This window comes from Pimephales promelas, chromosome 20 (genome assembly GCF_988280905.1).
Source record: "Pimephales promelas chromosome 20, fPimPro1.hap1.1, whole genome shotgun sequence".
NCBI classification, from domain to species: domain Eukaryota; kingdom Metazoa; phylum Chordata; class Actinopteri; order Cypriniformes; family Leuciscidae; genus Pimephales; species Pimephales promelas.
Genome location: NC_142788.1, coordinates 22,571,166 through 22,596,148, shown reverse-complemented (window position 1 = coordinate 22,596,148; position 24,983 = coordinate 22,571,166). Strand labels below are relative to the sequence as shown.

Genomic DNA, 24,983 nt, shown 5'->3' with positions numbered 1-24,983 from the left:
TCCCCCCCACTCTCTCTATCTATACATTGAAATATATACAATCATTTCAATTGATGTTGATTCGGTTTTAAAACGTTTTCAAAAGTTGATTTCACAAGATTATGGCATTACCTTGTTATTTGACTATGCTATTGATTACCCCTTATTCTTTTTTTATGTTGAGCAGGGCACATCACAAAACTGCTAATTAGCAATAATCTGTTTGTCAATAATTCACAAGAGTGCAGAATTTAGATAAGGAGAAGTTCAGGTTTGAAATACATTATTACAGCTCTTTTTGTCCTTTGAGGGTATTTTGTTATATAACCTTCATGATTCTGTATTATGAAACAAAAAATAGCTTCATTAAAAATGTGATTAAAGGTCATTTTTTTTTCAATTATGTACAATCTCTGCATGTTTAAAAAAACAACAACATGTTAATAATTTGAAATTTCACTTTTTATTCCTTGTTCAAAGGTAGAACAGTTAAATTGTGTGCACTGAAACATTCAAAATGGTTTATAATGGTATTTAAACAGCAGAGGAGAGCATTTTTTCATAGACTTTATTAAAACAACTGTCATCATGATTGTGAATTCAGAATGTGACCACAAGACACCCCAACAATGTCATATGAATGAACTGAATAAAAAGTCCCATATCATTCAGTGCAGTGCAGCTCAGATCAATACCACGGTGCAATTAACTTGACAGAGGCGGTGGAATCCATTCCGTGTTTTCCACCTCGCTTACTGTGCTAACTGAGACATTCAATTAAAGATTCCTCTTCCCTCTCTGAAGCGGCTCTCCAGGGCAGATCTTCCGAGCGACCCGCCCTATGTTAGAAATAGGAAAATCCAATAATAACAACACAAGGAAAAAAAATGAAAAAATGAGGCAACTTTGATCACGCATGCTCCCTTGTCATCCACCTTATACACAACATTTGTTCTTAGTTGGAAAGTCGCGGAAAAGCCAGGAAGTAACCTTACAGGTAAGAGTTTTGTGTTTGGATGAGCTGCACCTCACTAGTCAAATGTAACAATTTGTTTATGACTCCAGTGAGTTTGATATGATCAGGCATTTGTGATTGAAAGGATTCATTGTGTGTAATTCAGTTATTGCGTTTATAAAGCTTCTGTTTTGAATAGAACGCGTCACTTAGTGCAGAACGTGAGAACTGAAACTCTGCGCACCTACAATCACCTAACGTTACTGTACATGCGGGACAGTCGCGGACTGGTTCAGGGAAACCGCGCGCTGTTTTCTATACATTAGTCTAAAAGTAGTTCACAACTTTTTGATCGCCTCCGATAACCAGTGACTTGCCTGTCCTTACCTGTCCGCTCGATCTACAGTTATTTAACAATGAGAGATGTAACTTAACCTAACACATTTGTAGCCTAACACACACTGTAATATCAACATTATATAGCCTACAGTACATACAAGTCGTGCTTTTTTCCTCTTTGATGCTATTTTACGTAATGTAAGTATCAGTGTAAGACGAAAGAGAGTTTGACATTGGAGGTTTTATGAAAGCTTAATAGCCACAACGTGATCAGGCACCTAACAGGTGTAAGCCACGCGAGTGCAAAGTAAAAGCATTGCGAACGTAACTTACGTCGTTTGTTTTTGTGTATGTATAGGATTTCTGTCTGTAATTTAGTCACTTTTTCGAGATATTTTTGATATTTTGTGGTTCTGTAAATCTACAAAGAAAGTGATAATGCCAGTACAGGGTTTACAGTCCTTTTAGTTTTGTTGATAGTAGGCTATACAAACTGTTGTTATGGTTACCTCAATAAGCGAACTTGACACAACTTTAGCGCACTCTTAACTTGTAGTTCGTAAAACTTTTGATTAATCTGTTAAAAGACAAATAAATGTACTTAATTAAGTTATTTTTTTTTACAGACCACTCAACTTTTTTGTTTTTGTTTCCTTTGGAGGGGTTCAAATCTTAATTGGTTGTGTGTGTGTGTGTGTATATATATATATATATATATATATATATATATATATTGGCACAATATAATTAAGCCATTATAATGCTCTCAGTGCCATATGCTCTCAATCATAAATGAATTGTATTATTTTTATTCTGAGCAATAACCTATGTTCCATTGCTTCTTATGAAGTCAATAGGTCATTAGAGGACAGCAGTAAGGAAGGTGACTGTTTAGTCAGTTTGTCTTTGACAAAATGTTCATTTATTATAACACTCCACTGTTCATGTTACACATATTGATTTAATTACTAGCAATAACATTAGCTAAAAATTATTTATCACAACTTAAAATTCAACATTATACGAAATAATGTGTTGTTTCAATTTAAAAAGCTACGTAGTTAACTTTACTTAAGTTGAATATTTGATTAATCTCAATTTTTAAGTTGTTATAACTAATTGCAGCGACATTTTTATAGTGATCTCCACAAAATAATTGTGCATTAAGTACATAATTAGTATTACTCATCTTTTTAAATACATAGTATCATGAAGACTAATGTTATGTGGGATCCAGTTCTTTCAAGAAAACATGATCATTATTATACAATATTTCAATATTTCAAAACAACATTTCCTCCTTTTGCCACCCTCCCTTTTAGATTGACTAATAATAAGTATTTACTTATTTACAGCTTGTGTTTTCAAACTATTTTAGTGGTATTAGTTTGCGAGCTGCGTTTCCTTTCATTGTGTGTGTTTGTGTTGTGTCTGAAAGCAATACCGTGTAAAAAGATCACTGCCACTTTAAACCCCAGAGTTCGCATATTCTCGCTGGATCTTTCTGCTTTGCTAATTATTGTGTTGTTTTCTGAGCAAATATGTCATATCCATGGCGACCAGGCAGGTTTATTGTCTTTCTCATGCAATGGTTCACATAAGTAATTAATTACTCTCTTTTCTCTCTCCCTGTCTCCAGTAAGCCAATCAGTTGAGGGGAAACATCTCGTGTTTAAAATGCCTTTGATATCCAAGAGAAGGTAAACAGAAACCTTGATGTTTAGAATTTAAGTGTTCGTGTCCCCCGAGCGTTTGGTGTGCGATGTGTGACCACTGTCTGTGGTGTGAGTCTACATATCATATGTTATGGTTTTGATCGTTATGCAAAATTATACATATTTAATAAGTAATTATGTGTGAGGACATTTTTTTTGTGTGTCCTAGTCTCATACAAATGACAAGCCTTTGTGTCTAATCAATAGAATAATGAATGAATTCAGCATATTATAAAAAATGTCAAATTATTAAAGCTCATTGAAATCCGTTATGCATTCGAAACCATCACAGGTTGCTTGTAATTGGTTATTAATGTGGGCGTTATCAGGGACGAGCTTTGTTTGGGGCCGAGTCCCACGGTGTTGATCTGTAACGTGTCTGTGGAACGTGGTGGCATGTGGCTCGTGCCCAGAGACGCACTTCAATCTGGACAGCCATCAACTTTTACAGGTGTTGATCAGTCTCAGCGTCCAACTGCGTTGAATATTCCGTTCCTTACCTCTCCATTCATACTTTAAGAAGTTGCATTTGATTGCTATAAAGTGCTGAAGGTTGATAAATGGTGGTTTTAACAGTAACACTAAATGCTTTCTATAGTAAAGTAGTGGTGAAATCCTTTTCATGTCATTCAAACTGTTTTTTGATGTTTCTTTAACTTGCTTCAGTCAAAATCAAGGAGGTTTCGCTGAATTACTGCAAGTGTCAAGTAGCCGGTGCTACCTAAGACCTGCTTCCTTTGTTTCTCTGACCTTGGCTTTGAACCCGCATAACCCTTGTGTTCAAATGCACATTCATGATTCTGCGCTATGCTTGACAGCTCACGAGATGTAATGCAATTGCTTTTTTTACACCACCACTTTGTAAATTGCTCGCTGTAATGATTTGGTATCTGTATTCACACTATTGTGAACCCTTGTAAAATCTTCCGTTCTCAACACGCAGGCAATGCATAGGCCACATGTTTGTTTAATAGTCATTATTATTTTTGTTTTAGTGCGCTGGAAATGTCCTCTTTGCATGGTTGATCAACCAGTGGGGAAATCTAATATAATTGAGGTTCAAGGTGAATTGCGTCCTGAGCATTTCCCCTTGACAGAAAGAGCATGCATATACTTGAGCAAAAATAAACAAATCACACTGACATCAGTAATATAGGCTTGATTTTGAAGGCATGGAATAAGTATCGATTTAAGCCTTCACTTCATAGATGAAAATGGCCTTTTTGGTAATTTGTCCTGGGTCCTTTCAATGCTGGAGGAGGCGAGCAAGAGAAACGGTTGGGGGGGTGGGGGGAAAGAGAGAGAGAGAGCCAACAAGACAGAGAAAGGGACATACTGCCCCTTTCCGAGCTCATTATCATTCTTAATAAGTCTTAAGGAAAGAAGGAGCAGTGAGTGTAAATGCAAGGTAATCCTAACACTGGCCAAGGTTACTGGGGACAAAGGCACATGCACACCCCTCCCTGCTGGTTGCACTGGGACACAGAATGAGCCGAACCCCCAGCAGCAGTTGCAGAACCCTGCTAGAAGTGCATGAACTGATGCTTTCTGTAAAAATGTTTTGTCTGCTAACTTGAACTTTCGGTATATTAACCATTAAAGGAACTGGTTATAAAAATATGCATTATGATATAATAAAATATAAATAAATGATATGATGTTATATTATTATACACTTTGTTTTAACTTTTTTTTTAACAATTAGCAACTTTTTTTATGCAAGTTAAAAAAAATCAACTCATGTTTTTAAGTCAGATGAATGTAATTTAAGGTGAAATGACTTAAACATCCAAGTTGAGTGTACTTGCAAAAATTTAAGGCAGCAGCTTTTTTACATTATATTATATTATATTGATGTTATAGCAATGTCAACGTATGTCCAACAGATTTTTTTTTTTATTTAAATTCAATTAAATTAACTTTAATAATATTGCGATCAGGGTCAGAACTAAATGGTGTTAAAAAATATATATATATATATTCTAGTTAATTATTGTAGTTAATTATTGTATGTATTTCAATTAATTGATTTAAATTAAGGCATTGCACTTGGTACTTGCACTTTTATTTGTTTAAAATGAAGAACAATATTTATATGATTTATTTAAATATTGCAAATTTATAAATAAGGTATTTTCTGACGCTGATAAGAGTAATTAATTATTGAAAAATCAATGATATGATTTAAAATCTCAAATACGCACCTTTTGATTAAATGTTATTCAGATCAAGTTGAATTAAAGTTTTATTTCGCATAAGAGCAGTCTGTTAACGCTGCACTCCACAGTATTAAACCAGCACTTATGTTTGCAGTGTGTACTTGTTTGCTGTCAGGTATTTATTACAGTTCTGAGAGGATTAAATGATTGCATGGACAAAGCTGTGTTTAGCTTACTGTTGAGTTTAGTGCATCATCTGGCTGTCTTGTTTTGAATGCCCCTAGTTTGGAGGTCTCCCTGATCTATTTGTAGGCCTATTGCATGCCCTCAGAATATTATACACATCATGCAGTGCATAAATATCACAATGAATGGCAGTATAAAAGCAGGTCTCGATTGACTGCAACGCTCAGTGTGAATATGCAGCAGCTAAATGAACGAACACAACACAGTCAGATCTGTTAAGCAGAGCTGCTGGCCTTTGTCTGTTTCTTCAGCTTCCCTGTGTCACTTTAAGATGATTTACCCCCGAACAGATGTTTTGAGTCTCACCGCTTGTTCTATTTCCTGCACTTTCAAAAGTTATGAGTGAAATGCAAAGCCTCAGCGGCGGTGCCCTCGGCCCGTAATTGCCCGTGTTTGTGCCACTGTTATCTTGAGGCTCAGAGATGGAAAATGTTGAGAGAGCAGAGCACTGAACCTCTGGGAGCGCCTCGGCTTTGCACTGGTTGGCGATACAGCGTCGGTCCAGTCCTGTCGGAGCTTGATTCCTGTTACAGCGCTCCCTGTAGTCTCAACCCCTCCCTGGTCCTGGTTAGGGTTTGTATGGCAACCTGCTCTCATCGCCCCCTGGGGCATCCTGGGAGGCAGAGAGCCATCGCCATGGTGATCAGAGCACAGAACCTCCGCAAGGCAGTCCATTGTGACTGGCGCGCGTTGAGGTGAGAGGAACAAAATGTCACAGCAACAGGTTTTTTTTCTTTTTGTTGTTTTTGCCTTTAATGCCCGTAGGGGTTTGTTTAGCCTTTGATTCATCTGTGCTGCCGTCTGCTAAACGAGTTGTTTGTGATATCTGTTAATTGCCTCTTTTAAGTCATCCGTTTTGGTGCACGGTAGAAGGGAACGGGAGGAAGTGAAAACAAATGAAAACTGAGTTTGCAGGTCAACAATCCAGAGGGATGAGAGAAGCATAGGTATTATCATGAGATGGTTTGTTTTTTGTTTTTTTTTGTACAAAACTTTTTTATTGTAGGTGAATAATTTTTTTTTTTTTCAGTCTCAGCCTCAAGTATTCAGGGGTTTTAGTCAAGTATGCATCTTATAAGTGAATTCCCAGCTCTCACAAGCAAACTTGAGTTAGATTCTAGCAAAACTACAGGTTGATTAATTTTACTTGAACTCCCCGCTTTAATCTTCTTGCGAATGGATGTTGAAAAGGTCTCTTTTTGTTGTTGCTCTGAGCATATGAGATCGGTTGTTCTCCACTAGAGGCAGCAAGAACAAATTAAATCCTGCTGTAGGCTGAAGCTGAGAGCCCCTCGCAGAACACTAAAGTCTTTCAATTACTGGAGAGAAAAAGCTCAAACTTATTTTGTAAAACCTAAAGTACCACTGAGATTTATCTCAAGCTGAACCGATCTAAGACTTCTGTTCTTATTTAAAGGGATAATATGCCAAAAAATGAAAATTGACATTTATTGTTATTATTTGCATGTAATTAAGTTTGGAACCATGTGAGGGTGAGTAGATGATGACAGAAGTTTCAATATCCATTCCCTTTTTTATTCCTGATTTTTGCAGGGGTATGGCATACTGGAGGTCATGGCTAACTTTGTTTAACCAAGGAAATATATTTCTGTGTAGTATTTAAAAAACATGCATTTAAAAATTAATATATTTTAGCACCAAAGATCGTGGAATTTTATTTATTTTTTTTGTTGGAAAAACGTCACTTTTTTTCCATGAAAAAAAAAAACATGAGGGTATACGTGTCGTGTATTTATAGTGAAGTTACCCAAGAAAGGTACTGGTAATAATGTAAGGATTTAGGGATAGGTTCAGAGTTTATATATATATATATATATATATATATATATATATATATATATATATACTGTAAACAAATATTTTCATGATTTGTAATCACAACATTTTTTCTTTTGTCAAATCAACTTAGATAATTTATGTAGTTCAGATAACATAATATTTTGAGTTTCTAGTGTTTCAATTAATCTCCTTCATTGTATTAACTAAATTTTCCATTTCAATGAACTTAAAATTTTAAGGCAACCAGGTTACTTATTTTTTTTACTTACTTTTTTAAGTTAAACCAACAACCTTTTTTTTACAGTGTGTGTGTATATATATATATATATATATAGTTATTGCACTGAAAATCAACTTGACTGGAAATGAGAGGGGCACGTGCTCTAAGAGCTTCTGCACTCTTGTTAAAGAAGATGTTTGTTCATCTTCCTCTGTGGTGTTGTTTATCATTTGCTGTTGGGGCTTTTAGTTTATGTTAATTGATGCACGTGCAGTAGCAGACATACGGTGTGCTGTGACAGGCGGGGCGGGAAGGCCGTGGCCGAGGGACAGGTCAGAAAAAGGGGCTGCAATCAGCGCATCTGAGCGGGAGGAAGGCGCCTGTTTCTCCTCTTGTAACCTCGAGGAGGATGTGGGTTGCATTCAGTGACCGGTTCAGTGTTGAGTCTGGCCTCTGGGGTGGGAAGGGACTGCTGCTCTCCTGAGGTGCGGAGGGGCTCCAAAGTCTACCACACCTCTGACTCGTGCTGCGCTGAGCCACTCTGTTCTTCTCCTGTTGCATTTGTTGCCATGTATCTTGAAAAATATTGAATTGAACTTCTTTTGTGGACATTGGTTTCATACACTAACATTAAACTAAACTGCAAACTCTAATGCATTGAATCTCTTGCAGTTAATTAATTGGCATTAGCTCACATTGGTGTGCTGAAGCTTAAAACCACTATCTGAAGTGGTGTATAGTGTTACTCTATAGTGGTGTTTGTTTTTTAAAGTCACCATGTATTGACAGATCTTTTATATTGTGATGTACATATGAGGGAACATTTTCGTTACTTGAAATAGCATAAAATCACATGTCTTAAAGGTACACTATTTAACTTTTGGCCTTCTGGCGGTTAAAAAAAACAAAACTGCATGCATTTTGCGGGAGATCATTGGTTTAGTTGAGCTTCAGCTCTGCGTGACTGCGGATGAATTACGACCCTTCACAGTAGATAATGCTTCACTCTGTTAGAGAGCTGTATATGGCAATTTATCTGTTCGATAATATAATAAAAACAGCATCTCCCCATTGCTTTTACAACTTTTCAAATCCTTCAGTTCTCGCCACCTCCGAAAAGCCTATGTTGATTCTAGTTTTATTACAAGCTCTGTCGCGTTCTCTTTTATGAAAGGCAGATTCTCCTTGATTCCCTTTGTTGTTTTTTTAAAGGGTACATATGCTTTTAAATCATTTATTTTTACATATAAATCATATATTTGTGGTCTATATAAAGCATAACTGCAATGCTTGGGTCTGAATTCCTCATTTATTATAGCTCCACAGACCCCTATTCCACCCCTTTTCTGATGTGCGTCTGTGAGCAACCCGTTTTGAAGCGGCTCCTTTAAATAAAAAGGAGATGTGTCATACCCCGCCCGCTATCCAGGTCGCTGACTTCACACTCGGTTCAAATCCACCCTGTTCGCCCATTTTTGTAGTTTGATTACCGATATACGATTATAAGCTTCAAAGAACATTTTTATTCACACTTTAACAAAATGTCAGCAACGGAAGACTTGATCAAGCCTTACATGTTCGAGCCAGAGCGAGCGAGTTGAAAAAGATGATGACGAGCCTGCAGAACAACGTCTTTATATGGATGCAGTGGAGTGAGAAATAATAATGGCGGATTGCTCGAAGTGTTGGGCCGGTAGTCATTATCCTTATTTGGCAGTTCCGCTGCAAATACTGTGACGTAATTGTTCAAAATACGTATTAGAGAACAGAAAAATCTGAACAGGTTGAAAAATATGACCAAAGCAGAATATAAAGATATAAACGAAGCACCTGAAGAGAATAATTTCATCTTTTCTTCACTTATAAACACTTCAATTATACAACAAAATGCATTTAAGACGCGCGCCAAAGTAACCGGAGTAACTTTTCTTGATTTACGGATATGATGAGATGCGGCATGGGCCATGCATGAATGCGGAAAGATGTACACATGTATGCAATTTCCCGTAAAAACTATCCCGCTAGGTCTAAAATATAAATACTTATAATAGGCTTGAAATATTGAATTTAAATGAATAATAATTCAAAACAATGATTAGATAATACATTCATTTAAACAAAATGATATAAAAATATATATGAAACTATTACTAATTAAATATTTTAAAACAGCTATATTTATTTCTTCTTAAGGACACAATGATTTTAAAGCTTCTTCTTTCTCAAAAGAGAAAGTGTAGTGTCAGCACTGACGCCTCTGTTTTTACTCTCACCTTCAGCAATTGGATACTTGGCCTCCTATGTTACGGAACAACCTTATTGACCGCTTATTTGTCCGCTCCTTTTGACAGAGACCTCGGCGGTTGCCGTCTCAATCGGCTTGTGTGGTAATTCCACTTCAGAATTCCACTTGGCTGTGTGAGTAAATACATTTTTTAAGCATTTATTAGTACGCCGTGTTGCCAGGAGGAATTCCTCCCTTCTCCTGTAGCCACTCCAGTAATTAGCAAATTGATTAGGAGAACTTCAGCACACCTCCTTGGTTCTTATCTCCTCATTCTAGGACAGTATTGCAGTGCCATGGGACGGTGTAAATATTTTAAGGGGAAACCCTCAGCGAATCTCATTAATGGCTGTGGGGCTCTGCAGCTGTCTCCTGTTGAAGATCCTAGCCAATTTTCTAAACTGTGATTAAAGAAAAGTTTTGTATTATTTAAACATGCTGCGTCCTGTGGGTTTTTGCGGTGCCACCGAGGTCCTCCCTGAGCATTTACGTGTGTTTGTGTTTTTTTTTTCCTCTACTTTCTCTTCTCTGCTCCCTTTAGATCGATTAGTTTTGATTCAAAAGAGCAAAGGAGCTTTGAACGTTGTGGTCATTCTGGGATGCATTCTGCAAAATGTGACAAAGACCTCTCTTTTATGTACGAATCCTAATTAAATTTTTACCCCATCCCTACGCTGCAGAAGCTGCAGACTTGGTAGCAATTTGGCAGCTAATCACATTGAATTTTAAATGGGACTGTTTAAAGATGGCTTTAGATGCTCTCAGGATGGCACACTAGTGCAAATTAAGTCAGAATAGCATGCTGTTTGGAGAGAGAAACAATAAAGCGAAATCCACATCACAATTGTCTTATGCATTTACGTCAACAGACGTCTTACACTATTTGCTTTTCTCATTTAATTATTTGAAAGGAACAGGTAAACAATCAGCTGTTTTTTTTTTTTTTGTAAATGGAGACAGGAAAACCGCAATTCTTTTAATTATTCTGCCTGTTACGTTATTCCGTCTTGTCCTCACAATTTATGTAATTGAGGGAAAATGCACAATCTAACCAACAGTAAGGCTGCTTGATTGGTAAAAGGATTTGGCACCGTAGAAACGATTCATCACTTCTAATTTGTGAGTAAAGCCTTGGTGAAATGGCAAACTCTTGTGGAAAAGCTTGTCAACAAATGTGTTTGTGCATAAAAAAAAAAAAATCAACGAAGAAGCTGTCCTCACACATTTAGTATACATCATTAAGTTCCTTGTAGCCAATCATATTGCCCATTCACCCAGCATTCCAGAACATATTAGTGACATCTCGTTAGCTGAAAAAAAGATATCCGAGGGAAAAATTACCAAGCAGGCTTCAATTGTTTTTCTTTTCAAGTGGAATGACTGGAAAGAGCAATTCTCATGAAATGGGATATTTGTACCGGTCTTTCGGTCTATTACATTTTGTTAAAGAGAAGCTTTTTTCTTTATAAAATGTTTGTCATTTGTCTTTCCTTATTTAACTCAATGTTTTTTTCACATCAGCATTTTGTAGTTACAACTGAATGAAAGCAAAGAGCATACAAATGAAGCCTTTTTATTTAGTACAATGAAGGTTTTTTTCTAGTGTAATGCACTTTGTATGGAATAAAATGGATGGGTAGATTTGTTTGATTGACTTGTTTCCTAACAGTCACATTAATCTTGCATTGTTGATGTGGTTTCTGTCCAGGAAACCCTTAACTGCGTAAACGTTACAGTAGTTTTTGTGCTCCATCTACATAAAGTTTGCTTTAAACGTATGATTTAGTGTCTTGGCAAATGCGAGATCCCAGTTTGAGACGCTGTTGAAACAACTGAGATATAGAGATTTCGTTTTTCATTTTTCTTTTCTATGGGTTCAGTAATGTGACCTGTATAAATACCAGCCCCTTGTCATTTTTAAAACTATAATAAAGTTTCCATTTGAGTATTTAAAATTTCATTTGTGATAAAGCAATCTAATTTGTCATTCAAAAAGTGAAAATGACCTAGGCTATATAATATAAATTTGACAATGAGAAGGAGCTGGTAGCTAAAGTTTCTATTTACTCCATATCTATTGTGGACAAGGAGGAACAATTGAGATTTTAAAGAGATATTGTAGAAACTGACCAATTTGAGCGTAATAAACTGCAATTCAGCTTCAAGCTAGAAACCTGTTATGCACCTGTGTAAAAGAGACTATAAACAGCAGTTAAAAACTTTCTCATAGTGTCGGTAAGACATCACCTTAAGAGTGCCAGCTACTTTTTCACTCTGCTGTGTGATCATTATGGGAAAATGTAAAAAAAAGAATGTACAAACATTTTTGCTGTTTATTTTTACACACCACACCTCAGCATTCTGTACTATTGATCTAGGGTGGAGAAAAATATGGGTGGGGAAGTGAGTTTTGCCAACATAATAGGCTCATCAACTAATAAAAATGAACAGATAAGGTTAAAAAATATCCTGGTTATTGTTGGCTTTAGATTAATCCATTAGCTTTTCGCTACAGAAGACGTGCGTGAGTTTTATTGGGGTTTGAACATCAGAAGCAGCCTCTGCTGTCAGTCTCTTCTAAATCCACATTCCAGACACTCCATGGGTCATCTTGCTCTTTAGCTGATCTATTTCGGGTCTTGTGATAGAGCAATACTGTATGTATGGACACGTGTTTGGCCGTGCTCGAAAATGTGTAGTTCAGTTTCAGCCGGCTGCACCTCCCACCGGCCCTGAGAATTCATTGGCTGCTTTTGGACTCGATATCAGTGGCATAGCTCGGCTTTATTTGTGGTCGTTTTTTCTAACTTCGTAGTTGAACAAAATATGTTTTGAGCAGCAGTAGCAAGAACTGAACCACATGACTTCGATTTGCAAATATTGTTTCAAGGCTTATAGTGCTATGTAAATTAATGAATTGATCAAGATGATGACTGATCAATAGCGTGATAACGTAAAGACACACCCCATGGTAAACATCCTGTCAACCAGAGCTCACTGACTCAAGTTCAGATCCACACGGCATGTTGTTTGTTCACATCACAGCAGTTTAACTGTGGTGATACTCACACAATACTTGTTATTTGAGTATTAAGCCAATTGCATCAACTTGAGTAGTTCTCACAAAAAATATCAGTTTATTCACTCTTATGTAATTCCAAACCTGTATGACTTTCTATTTTGTGCGGAACACACACACACATACAAAAAATGATTTGTGGAATGTCCACACTGCTCTTTTTCATACAGTGAAAGTGAATAGTGACCAAAGATTTTTTGATCAATAATGGCTAAAAATTACAGCATTTTTCTTACATAAATGATCCTATATTGTCATAAGATTTAGAATGTTTTGAATGACTTGTTGGGACTACTTTTATTATGTTTTTAGGATGCTTTCTGATACTCCTGGTCACCATCCACTTTCATTTTATGGAGGATAGCAGTGTGAACATTTGTCAACATGTCTCCTTTTTGTGTTTTCCGAAGATGCAAGAATGACATACATGTTTGTTATAATTTACTCACTCTCAAGTCATTCCAATGACTACGTTCACACATGCAGCCAATTTTCGGGTTATGGTCGGGTTAAGGTCACTATTCGGGTTTCTGAAACATTAGGAATAACCCGTTTACATGCGTGAGCAGAGAGAGTTTCTCCTGTATACATGGAATTGCAATTTCCCGATGTAAACGGCGACGCACTGTTAGCGTCCTAGACGTACAGACAACCTTAAGACGCAATATGCGTCATTTCCGATTCTTCTTCCTGTATCCAAAGACAACAACAGCAGCACACGTATAATGAATAGTTCGGGGCAGATAGCGATCGCCTTTGTTTGCGCTTTGATGCTGGTAACATTACTGACCTCGCTCCAAAAGTATGCTGTGCTGTGTCGTCTCGCCATGTTTACTTCCGGTATACTAAACGCGGATTTTTGTATGCGCCGAGAAGTTTCTCTACTCAAAAGACCAAGATTCCTTGCGAATAGAACATGCGCAGAACACAAATCACTATGGGGATATGCCGATACGCGTTTACATGACCAAAAATTCGGGTTAGAAAAGGGGTACCCCAGGTGTAATATCACGGTTTTTAAAATCCGGGATATGAGCTTATTCAGGTTTTTGCCGGTATTTACATGGCCGGTCGTGACCGGGCTATTGCTAATATCCCGGTTTTGAACCAGTTATTGGCTGCATGTAAACGTAGTCATTGGGTATACTTTTTCTTAAAGTACAGTAAATGAGTTTTGTATTTCAAAAGAAAACTTCCTTCTGGTCATGCAAATCGTTCTTCACCCTTTAAAACTATACAAAAGAATTGTTTAAAAGGCGGTAGACTTTATCGTTTTAATAAAAAAAAAACTGACTTGGTGAAAGTTTAATTAATAAGGGGCTTAAATCTGTGGGAAGAGGAGGGAATAGGGTCTTTAAGGGGTACTTATTTTTTCCATCTGGGCTATCCTCCAAAAAAACTAGTCAATTAGTCTCTTAAGCTGCAGAGACAAAAACGTTATTAGTTCTAGCAAAAAGAATAATGGGTTTAGAAGGTTTTGCTTGAGAGGCAGGCAAAACCCCAAGCTGAATCTTTAGTATTCATATTTTTTCATTTTCACATAATCGTGAAATACCAAGCAGATTATTATGCATGCGAGTCTGTTTTTTTCCCCTCTCCAATAAAAGGCAGTTGGGAAGAAGGCCTGTCATGGTTAACAGACACCAAATAAAAGTTCCATAATGGGTGCTCAAGTAATCATTCAGTCGGATACCTTCGCAATATGTTGGCTTTGAAGTTTATGGATTTTTGCAGTGAGAAACAGAATAACTCCCAAGTAACTACTTAACTGCCACGCAGGATTGAAGACAGTTTGACCATTGTCTGTCAATGTTTGTGCAACCTTTTGTGTACTTTGTTGGTTAGCTGCCAGTCTATTTAAGGTTTGGGAATCCTTCTGAGATGGGATATTATTGAAGTGTAATTCCAAAATAATTGTCTTCCCTGCACGATAGCTACATACATCAACCACACCTTTGGATGCACTTTCAGGATATTTACCCTCTCTCCATCAGCTGCCCCCAAAGTCAGGCACCAGGTAATCCTGTTGGCACGGTTCCTCACCTGCAAAGTCTGGAAATCTGGGGGCAGGGGAGGAGGGATGCTTTTTATATTCTAGACCTGATTTGAGGTCTTTACCATGATGTATTTTTTTGCAAATGGCGTCAGCCTAGGGCCTCTCTGGGAATTAAATACATTTAACCTTCAGCTTGGCTGTGGGTGCCTTAAATGATAAAAAGGTAACCAGAGATGGCAACCACCTTGCCTTTGAGACACTTGAGTGATATTTCTCTTGCCTGGGGTGACTGTATAGATTAGAGAAGGATTGCGTAACAGAGTCAGCGTCTTTGGTGCCCAAAGTGTGTCCAGCTTCCAAAGCACCATGGGCTTTGATCCTTTTCTCTGGAGCACACAGAGAGGCGATTGGCTACATAGGATCATCAAAGAAATTAATTGTTTCCCCTCGATGGTAAGAAGGTGCTACTCTCCCAAATCGAGTGCCTGCACTTGGTTATTACACTTTAATGGCTTGCTCGCCAAACTAACCATATATTACTGCGTGTGCAGACTCAGATCAGAGAAGATGAATAGGCTATTAATTAGAGTTGCGCAGAGAGGGCACAGGGGAGAGACTACTCATAGCCCTGCAATCAGTGTCAACGGGGCCCTTCTCTCTACACACTAGCCAGGCCATCGCCAGGTCAAACGACTTGATATCAGACTCTCGGAGCGCAAGCCAACAAGGCCAGACAGGCAGAGCGTCACGGATGGGACGGTACGCCAGGTAGCTTTAAATCGATAATGGAGCTCTAAAGCTGGCCAAGCTTAGTCAACAGCATTCCCTGACTTTAAGGCTGAAAACGATGCATTAAATATTTGACAAGATTTGCAGCAGAAACGATTGTTTGGCTCGCGCGTCTCGGAATTAGCTTTTTATAGCAATTAATTAAAAGACTCCGTAGGAGACGTTCCATCTTGCACTCGTAGTCACTGGATAAATAACTCGGGGAGGAGGATATATGTCCCTTTATTAGCTGACATGATCTCGGCAGCATCTGTAGCGGGACGCGAGCGACTTTGCGGAGAAGTTGCGCATCATCATTCACACTGAGTGTTGTCTTTATGGCTTGTTTTGTTAAAATCCTGTTTTGTTTTTTTTTTATTCAAGGTGTCAGAGTTATGGCCTGTCTATGCAAATGAGGCAGTTTTGACAGTTTGTTATTCATGTCATCGCCTTTTTAAACACTTAAGGGACGTAAATTTGCAGTTGACGGGCTGCTCTGAAATTGCCACTAAATATTATTAAATATTTTAACAAGTTCCTTGTAAATATGTCTTAAATGTTTGAACGATGGGCAGCAAGAAAAATGGCCTTGCATCAACTTATTAGAGGCAATAAACCAGATGTGATTTATGGCAATAGTGGAGCAACTTAGGACACTCATTTTTCCCCCCCGTTGCGCTTATCCCCTTTTCCTTGTTTGTCCTGATGCGCTCAGTAAACGGCTAAGCATTGTTTAAAACCCAGCCATTTATATAAGTCATGGGACATTGGGGTGGGAGATGAGAGGGGCAGCCCATCAGTAAGACAATCACACTGATGGCGTGCCGAACACACTTTTAACATCTTTTGAAGTGCCTTTTATCGTTTACTGTGAAATGCTTTAAATTTTGTGGTGCTGTCCAACATGAATGATGAGAGTTGTTGAAGACGCCATTGTATGTTTACGTGTTTGTTATGACTGTGAGTGTTCTGTTATGATTACCAGTATGAAATCACTTTAATATAATGGAGTGCTGCCTGAGATTAGAGGGATGTGGTTTAGTTATATGTCCTCTGTAACAAATTTTTAAGTCTTGCCATGGAATTTTCATGGCTTTCTCATCAACATGTCTAATGCTGAACTATGTGATTTTGGGACAAGATTAGTTGCTGTAGTAGTTAATGTTTACTGTGGTACTCTTCAGATGTCTGTCACGAATAGCAGTCAGATAAATCAGAGGTAGTCCGTTCTGGCTGAGAAAAGTCCGTACGAGTGTATATTTTCTATTACAATTATGTATACATGTATTTATCATAATCGATATTTGGGGCACGTGCAGGGAACTTGACGAAGGGCCGCAATTTAAGTGACGGTGTGGCGATGATAATATGGGGGAGGCAGCCGTTCTGTCACTATACATATACATTGTTTATAAGTGTATAAATGATATAATTTATTGTTTAATAATAAAAGCCTGCAATGTTTTACTGGGAAAATAATCAACACATCATTTTGTAACATTATGCAGCTTTGAAGGGAAGTTGGATATTGTTAGTTAGTTATTCTTTGAAATTGAACTTGAAATATTCTTGTCCACATGTACAGTCAGGGCCTCCTTACGGCTGCAGCTCTGGGGCCTTTACTTAATCGTCACATCATGCCACTAATTTGTCTTATTAAAAAGTCCAATAAGCTTCCAGATTCTTAAAATAGCTTAGATGATGACACAATAATGGAAGTGGGTGCATGGTTTGTGGTCATTACTAAACATTACAAGCTGGAAACTGGGAGAGGAGGCATTAAGTGGGTCTTGTAGCTGCTATAGTGCTTAAGTGGTCCAGTGTTTTGTTGGAGAATGGTTTAGGTTTCCTTCTCTTTGAATTGAACCCAAATTTAAAAACAACTTTGTGATTTACTGAAAATATACACTTGTTTTTATGGAACATTCAGTGGGATTCAACAGATGAAATTGAAACAAGTTATTTTTGAGAATATGAAATTCTGCACTATTTCTGCACTTAGATTAGCTAAATTACAATGAACAAATGTCTATTAATACTAAAATATACACAAAATAGAAGCATATTTTCACTAGTGGTGTCAGGCTTTTTGGCCCCACTGGATTTCATCAACATCTACATAATGTGACCATCCCTTTCCAGCAGAGATCATTTGTTTTGCCAATATTTTCCCATGTGACATTGATGTAAAGCCGATTCCATGGCATTAACAGTGGTTGTTTGACTGGTTGGTCCCATAGGGGGGCAGCTGTATTTCCTGTGCTGACCCCCTCTATGAGCGCATCTCTCCAGCGCTGTCCAGGCACATCAGTCTTTCCACTTGCAGTGAGGTGACGGCTGCCTTGTCAGCAGAGCGCATCTTCTCACTCCAAGCCCTCTTCAAGTTTTTTGCCGGCTTGGCAGAATACGAGTGTCCCTCGTCTTCCTGACTGTAACCTTGCCACCAGCTTGTGTCCCTGCATGGTCTACACACTTGAACAGTGATGACTCAAGCCACACCAAGTGCACCTCGGGGGTAGACGATAAGAAATGAGGGGGGAGGGAGGATGGATTTAATGTTGTTTGAGGGTGGGCTTTGGGACGCTGGACTGAAAGCTTGGGAAGCTCTCGCCTCGACTCATTTGATTAGCCTGTCTCTTGCACAGGAAGTGCTGAAAGGCGCTGGCGATTGTATCGCTACGAACGCCGCTGTCCGTAGATCTGGAGACAGCTGCCGGTCCTTCCGTCCAAATGCCAAAGTGGTCTTGAATTCAGTTAGAGCCGCGCTGCCGTATCTCTCCACAAACTCCCCCTTAGGTCCTGATTAGCAGGGTTAAGCATGAGGCGCCTTGTGTTGGTATTTCTGTGATCGCTCGTGTGTTCTGCACATGAATTTTTTAAACCATTTATTTTCCTGACACCACCATATGGTGCTGCAACTTGTGTGTCTTCAGTTTCAGTTGCACTAGAAATATGGAGCGTTGATCATGTTACAGATTCTCTGTTTTTACATTAAGCACTTTGTGGACTTGAACAATATTTTGACTGAAAAGCTTGATTGCATTTGTTCTGAAGAAAAAAAAGGTTTATTTTAGTATTATTTATTTATTTATTTATTTATTTATTTTTAGTGTCATGGATATATTATTCTAGTATTTATTAATTGTTTTGAATGAGTTTTTTTACATACATTTTTATATTAGTTTTAAATGATATTAATTATTTAATTTTGTTGTAACTAATTTTAATTTATTTTAATTTATTTGTATTTATTTATTTCATCATATTATTTTGCATTTCTGTTATTTTCCAAGGCCAGATGTCTAATTTTAATTTAAGTAGTTGAAGTTGAGGTTTTTCCATCTAATTTTAATTATTATTATTATTATTATTTTATTAATATTTAGTTATTTTTTTTTAAAATATATTCAATGATATCTTTTACTAAAATATGATTTTGTTATGAATTTAATATATTACTATTCATTTCCATGTGATCGTTCATTGAATATTAATCATGTTAATATTCAATGCAACCGTAAATTGCGGTTAGGATAATTTAAAACTTGGTTGAAGAAAAATGTATTCTGTTGATTTATAGTAATACATTTAGATATTTATTAAACGTTTGTGTTTTTTATAGTTTTGCTGTTGCTGCAATTTTTAAATAAAGCTTTAAAGGAGTAGATCAGTTTACTGACTTTTTGACACGAAAAATGATTCGTTCATTTTGATAAACGAGTTCGAACAGTTCGAACGTTCATTTCGCTTGATAAGACCCTTATTCATCGTCTGGAATCGTTTAAAGCCCTTTGAACAGTTTGCACTGAAACTGTCTTTTGGACCTTTAACCGTTTGGTTACCAGTAAAGTGCATTATATGGAGAAAAATCCTGGAATGTTTTCATCAAAAACCTTAATTTCGTTTCAACTGAAGAAAGAATGACATGGATGACATGGGGGTGAGTAAATTATCAGCAAAAGTTTTTTAAAAGTGAACTACTCCTTTAAGGCTATGCATTACAGTGTTTTTACCACAGATGCAGGCATATAGAACACCCATTACCTGTGGTAAAATCACATTGCATGGATTCAAGCAGCTTATTGCTTTAATATAGAACACAAAAGAGCAACCACATATACATTTACAAAGAGTGACATAAATTTTGCACCTTTGGTTGAGTGAGTGCAGAAGATCTCCCTCGATGTGAATCCAATGGGAGGGGGACGAAGGCGAATGGCTCGAGAAGGCCCTGGAAAAATGGGGTCCTGATCTTCTCAGAAATGCCACAATAAATTTCAGCGCCTCCCTATGCACGAATGATTAAATGTGCTCCTAAACTGCCCTGATTTGTGGGGGCACCTTGCCGATTTTATTTGCCACTGTTAACATTTTCATTCCTGCATTATGCATGCCACTCCGGGACCAGGAAGTGCTACAAACAAATGGCCAGAGGGATGTGCATAAACAGGAGCTGCCTCTAGAGCAAAAACTGGCGGAGAGACGGAGAAACCAAGAAAACAAAACATCATTCTTTTTGTGCTCGGCAATCATACGTTACAGTACAGACCTCTGGCCGAGCTCCTCCAGGGCAGGGCTTTAGTGTTAAAGGGGGCACTGCTGTGATATTTTGGCTTGACAATCTATTTGAATATCAATGGTCACACTAAATGCCTGCATTCAATAATCAGACCTTAACCAATTATCTCATTTTACTAAATTACAAATCCTCCATTCCACATTTTTTCTCTCTGATGCTTTATTTTAGAGCACTCAAACTCAAAAACTCTTTGACTGAACTATTTAAGGTCATACACCGTTCTGTTCTTGAATCATTTTAGTGTTACTTTGCCCTCGTGTCTGATATCATTGTCCTGTTGAAATATGAACGTTCTCCCGAACGTAAATTTTTTAGCAGACTGAAACGGCTTCTGTTGTATTTGGCAATATCCATTGTTCTCAGTCATCTCAGTCTCTGCTGTAACTCCAGTACATTGCAGGTTGGTGTTAGGTGAGGTTTTCTTGCATTATATTTGTGCATAAAAAAAACTTTAAAGTTTAGATATTCTCTCATTTTCAAACTCTTGGTCTCATCAGACCAGACCATTTTTGACTTCTCAGTTCTCACACTTTTTAAGGGAAACCCTTTTTTTTTTTTTTTTTTTTTTTTTGTTAGCTTCTGGTTTGATGTAACTTTCACATTGAACTACCAGTGCCAACTGGGACATTCAAGCACATGGATGTTGTTTTTAGACTCTTTTCTGGATGTGTGAGTATTCTGCACTTTTGCACTTAGGAATAATTGTTTCTTAGTTTAACGTGGTGTTTTTATCCGTAGAATGTTATAGTTTATCGGATTTATATACAGTAGAAGCCAGTTAAAAGATCATTGTTGTTAATTTGTGTTAACTTCGACCACCTTATAATTTTATATTTGGTAATGTTTTATCATTATAGTCCATTTTAGACATTCTGCTAACAAGTAAGTTTGGAACCACATGTCAACTAGCAGTCACTAGTAGACTGTCTGTTTAAAATCTGCAAGCACTTTATTTTGATGCTCCCCCAACAGACATTCTACTGACTATAAGTAACTTTGCAAGTACATGTCAACTTGCAGTAATCTACTTACCCTAACCAGTCTACTATTAATCTAACGAGAGTTAATTACTTATTAACTTATTAAAAAAGTTTATTACTTATTTATTATTTATTATTACTTATTAACTTATTAAAAAAGTTACTTATAGTCAGTGGAATATCTCTTGGGAGCATACATTTTATCCACTATTTTTAGGCACTCAGGCTATCGTTAGTAGAATGTAAAAAGTGAACTATAAAAATAAAGTGCGTCCCGACGCCCATTGGGCCTCATTCATGAAACTTTTGTAAATATAGGAGTAAATTCAGAGTAATTTGCGTGAAAATCGGACCTTCCCGAAAACTCAATTTCGGATTCACAAACGGTTTACAAACATCAGATTTGATGGTTAAACGTGTGAATTTTAATACATTCCAATAGGGCGCACATGCATGCTCATTCACAATTAGCATAATGCCCGCCTATGAATGAATTACATCTACGTAAATTTAGTGTCCAGGAACGCTGTGGATTCTTCCTCCCTCCCCTAACATTGTGCATCAGAATGTCTTCTGGGAACACAGAACATTCAAATATTTTACACAATATTTACAAGTGTTAGGGAGTGGGAGTACATTAACAATTTTTTTTAAAGATTTTCATGAATCGGGGAATTTACATCAGAATGGATTTGTGAACAATTTGTACACACACAAAAAAATGGTATGCTCGTGTTTCATGAATAAGGCCCATTGTCATTTATGAATCACCACGACAACCTACGTCAAAGGGACTCTGCCAAAATCAGCCTGATAATGTGTAGGTGTAATCTGAACTCGGCATAAATTATGTCATGTCTCTCTCATGTTGGATACACTGACCTTTTGTGACCTTTAGCAGGGGAAATTGTCACACAATATGGAGTAAGTTGTCACAATAGAAACTGCTATTAAAGAATCAATAAAAATTGAAATTATTATGAAATGCAAAACAATTCTTGTTAATTAATATCAATTGATTTATTTTGGCCAATAAATATTGCAATTATTGAAATGCATTTAAAACCTGAGCCGACTTGCCTTGACTACTCTATTTTCTTACATAAAAAATACACTAAATTACATGACGTTTGGTGTTTAATTTATAACAAATATAAAAAGAAATATTTCACAATGCACTAAATTTCTTTTAAACATTTTTTTATTCAGTATAGGATGTGTAGCATATAAGAAAATAGATAAGTGAAAGTAGCAATATGAGGTGTGAATATATGTGAAACTATATGATTAGTTTGGATGAAATACCCTAACAGAACCATTATGTCAGTTTTGCAATCGTTTGTTTTTTTATGATTTTACAGGCACAGTGCCCTTATAAATGTAGCGGATAATTAACTAGCATTTTCACAAGTACTGAAAACGTATTCTCTCTTTCACAATACGAACAGACATCTGTTTACTTACATTAAACATTTTGTAATGCCACTTCTCTCGCTGGTTGATGAGTCCTCCACTCGCTCTGAGGCAACACTGTGTGTGTGTGTGTGTGTTTGGGATGGGGTTGACGTTTAGGAGAGCATGTCAGCTCTTTTAGCATCACAGAGCAGTCACTGGCTTGTCAGCTCTCCCTCCCTCATTGCATCCTGACAATGCAAATCTATGCAAATGACGTCTCACTGTTGGACAGTTCTCTGCAGGCCCACACTGCATGAATGGGTTACTCATTTTGAAAGAAAACTACTTCTAAATGGTGCTGATGATTTAAATGAAAGAAAAGAATATAGTACCATAGCGCATTGCCTCGTAATCTCTCAGGTACCGTTACGAGGATATAAATTTGATACATTTGCTGTTCGAAATTCAGGTGGGATCTCACGGTTACACTTAACGGGACACGGTTACACAGAGGTACTCGTGGCGTCTACTGATACGATGAGAAGGGACTTTGGCATACCTTCCACAGTTCGTTTATCTCTTCGTGTTGAGAGAGCTCTCTTTTGGTTAACATAATGCGACTCTTGCACAGAGCGTTGAGACGGGCCTGATATTGTTTTTTTATGACTTGACCTTTGAGTTATTATTTTCCCCTTTGATGAAAAATTGTCGTCTCGGTCTCAACAAATGAGCTGATCGGCATTGTTCTGTGTGGATGCTTGTCAAATGCTGTCAAGATTGTTTTTGTAGCTTTGCAAGTACGAGACCATGCACGAAGAAGGAAATAATTTGCAATGCACTTTAATTAATTTACTTGATTTTTGTAGTTTTTTTTAAAGTTTAATCAACTCCAATGCAATTTTCCCTCTGTTTAAAGGGATACTCCACTTTTTTTGGGGGAAATAGGCTCATTTTACACCTCTCCCAGAGTTAAACAGTTGGGGTTTACCGGTTTTTTTTTTAAATCCATTCAGCCGATTTTCTGATATTTTAAATAATATCAGTAACCAGACAGTTTCTGGTCTCATTGAATTCCATAGTAGAAAAAAAATATATAGCATGGAAGTCAATGAGACCAGAAACTGTCTGGTTACTGATATTCTTCTAAAATCGGTTGAATGGATTTGAAAATGGTAAAACTCAACAGTTTAACTCTGGGGGAGTTGTAAAATGAGCCAATATCCAAAAAAGTGGCGTATTCCTTTAAGTGGTTTTAAAAAGGAAAATCTGTAAAAAAAAAAAATAATAAATATAAAAAAAACTCACTACCCCAAAACACTTCCAACTGAAACTTTCATTTTAGCCTATATAGTCTTTGTTTGTAACTATTTGTGTTTTGTATACTCTTTGTATGTACACCACCTGTTCTTGCTAATAATAATAAAAATAGTTTTAAATGGCTCAATATTATGAGATTCATTTAATGTTTTTTTTTCAAGTCAAAACCAGCAAATGGTCAAACAATGCAGCCATATTAATAAGTAATGTCCCATTGCATGCTGGGAAGTGGTGAAAGGCAAAACCTTTTCCAGAGTTTTGATATATTTGATATAAAATAGTATTATTTTAGTTGGTTTGCTGTGTAAATCTTCATGCAATCCTTTTGTTCCTTTAAAGTTGGTAAAACTTCAGAGTAGTTTTTTCAAAGACTATTTCAGCATATTTTATTTTTTGAAAAAAATTTTACAGTGTGAAAATTTATGATTTGATTTCTTTAGAGGAAAGTTTTGAGAAGGTCAACAGTAGTATGGACGGTGTTTTGTTTTGTGGAAAATTATCTATAGCCTAATTCTTAAAAAAAAAATGTTTTTGAATATGTCAAATGGAAACCTGGGGATTCTAGATGTCAATCATGCATATTTACTGGCAAAGTGGAGCTTTGGTCTACTTATTTGTTTGATTTGAGCAAATGCAGCATGTCTTATAATTTGTGATAATCGCATGTGTAATTGTGTTTATCGCCACATGGAAAGAAAAGGGAAGCATATGGGATCTTGGCTGCATGTTGATGCTTTTTTCCCGCTAAATGTGAGGTGAATGGCTTTGAGCCATGAATATATATTAGATATGAGAGATATTGGCATTTATGCTGATTTGGGATGAAACAAAAGGGTTTGTGGGATTCAATGTAGGTGGAATATTTTAAAGTGTAGAAGTCATAACCTTTCACTCTTCCTTCCTCTCACATATTAAATCACTGACTGTGGCAATGACGGAGCTGAAATGATGAAATATAGACTCACTGTTGTGGCTGTTGTTTTTCTAATGGCGCTCTCTGCATAGAAATTCTCACTTGGCATGTTGATAAAGCATTTCTAGGAGAAGGCAGCAAATATTTAAGGTATCTGCGAGCGTGACATCTGTCTAACAGCCCCGGGGCCAGACCCAGCACACAACAAGGCAACAAATGCTGATCCCTGCCTTCTCTGCAGCAAAATAAAATATGGCTC

At 37.1% G+C, this 24,983-nt stretch overlaps 1 long non-coding RNA gene across 1 annotated transcript in view; it reads left to right on the top strand.

The window, feature by feature from the left end:
* Nucleotides 1–865: 865 nt before the first annotated feature.
* Nucleotides 866–24,983, top strand: part of LOC148970645 (uncharacterized) — a 91,461-nt gene continuing 67,343 nt past the window's right edge. Inside the window, exons 1-2 of the long non-coding RNA XR_016148291.1 lie at nt 866–976; nt 2,913–2,973. This is a non-coding gene — a long non-coding RNA (uncharacterized LOC148970645). The remainder of the gene's footprint in view (nt 977–2,912; nt 2,974–24,983) is intronic.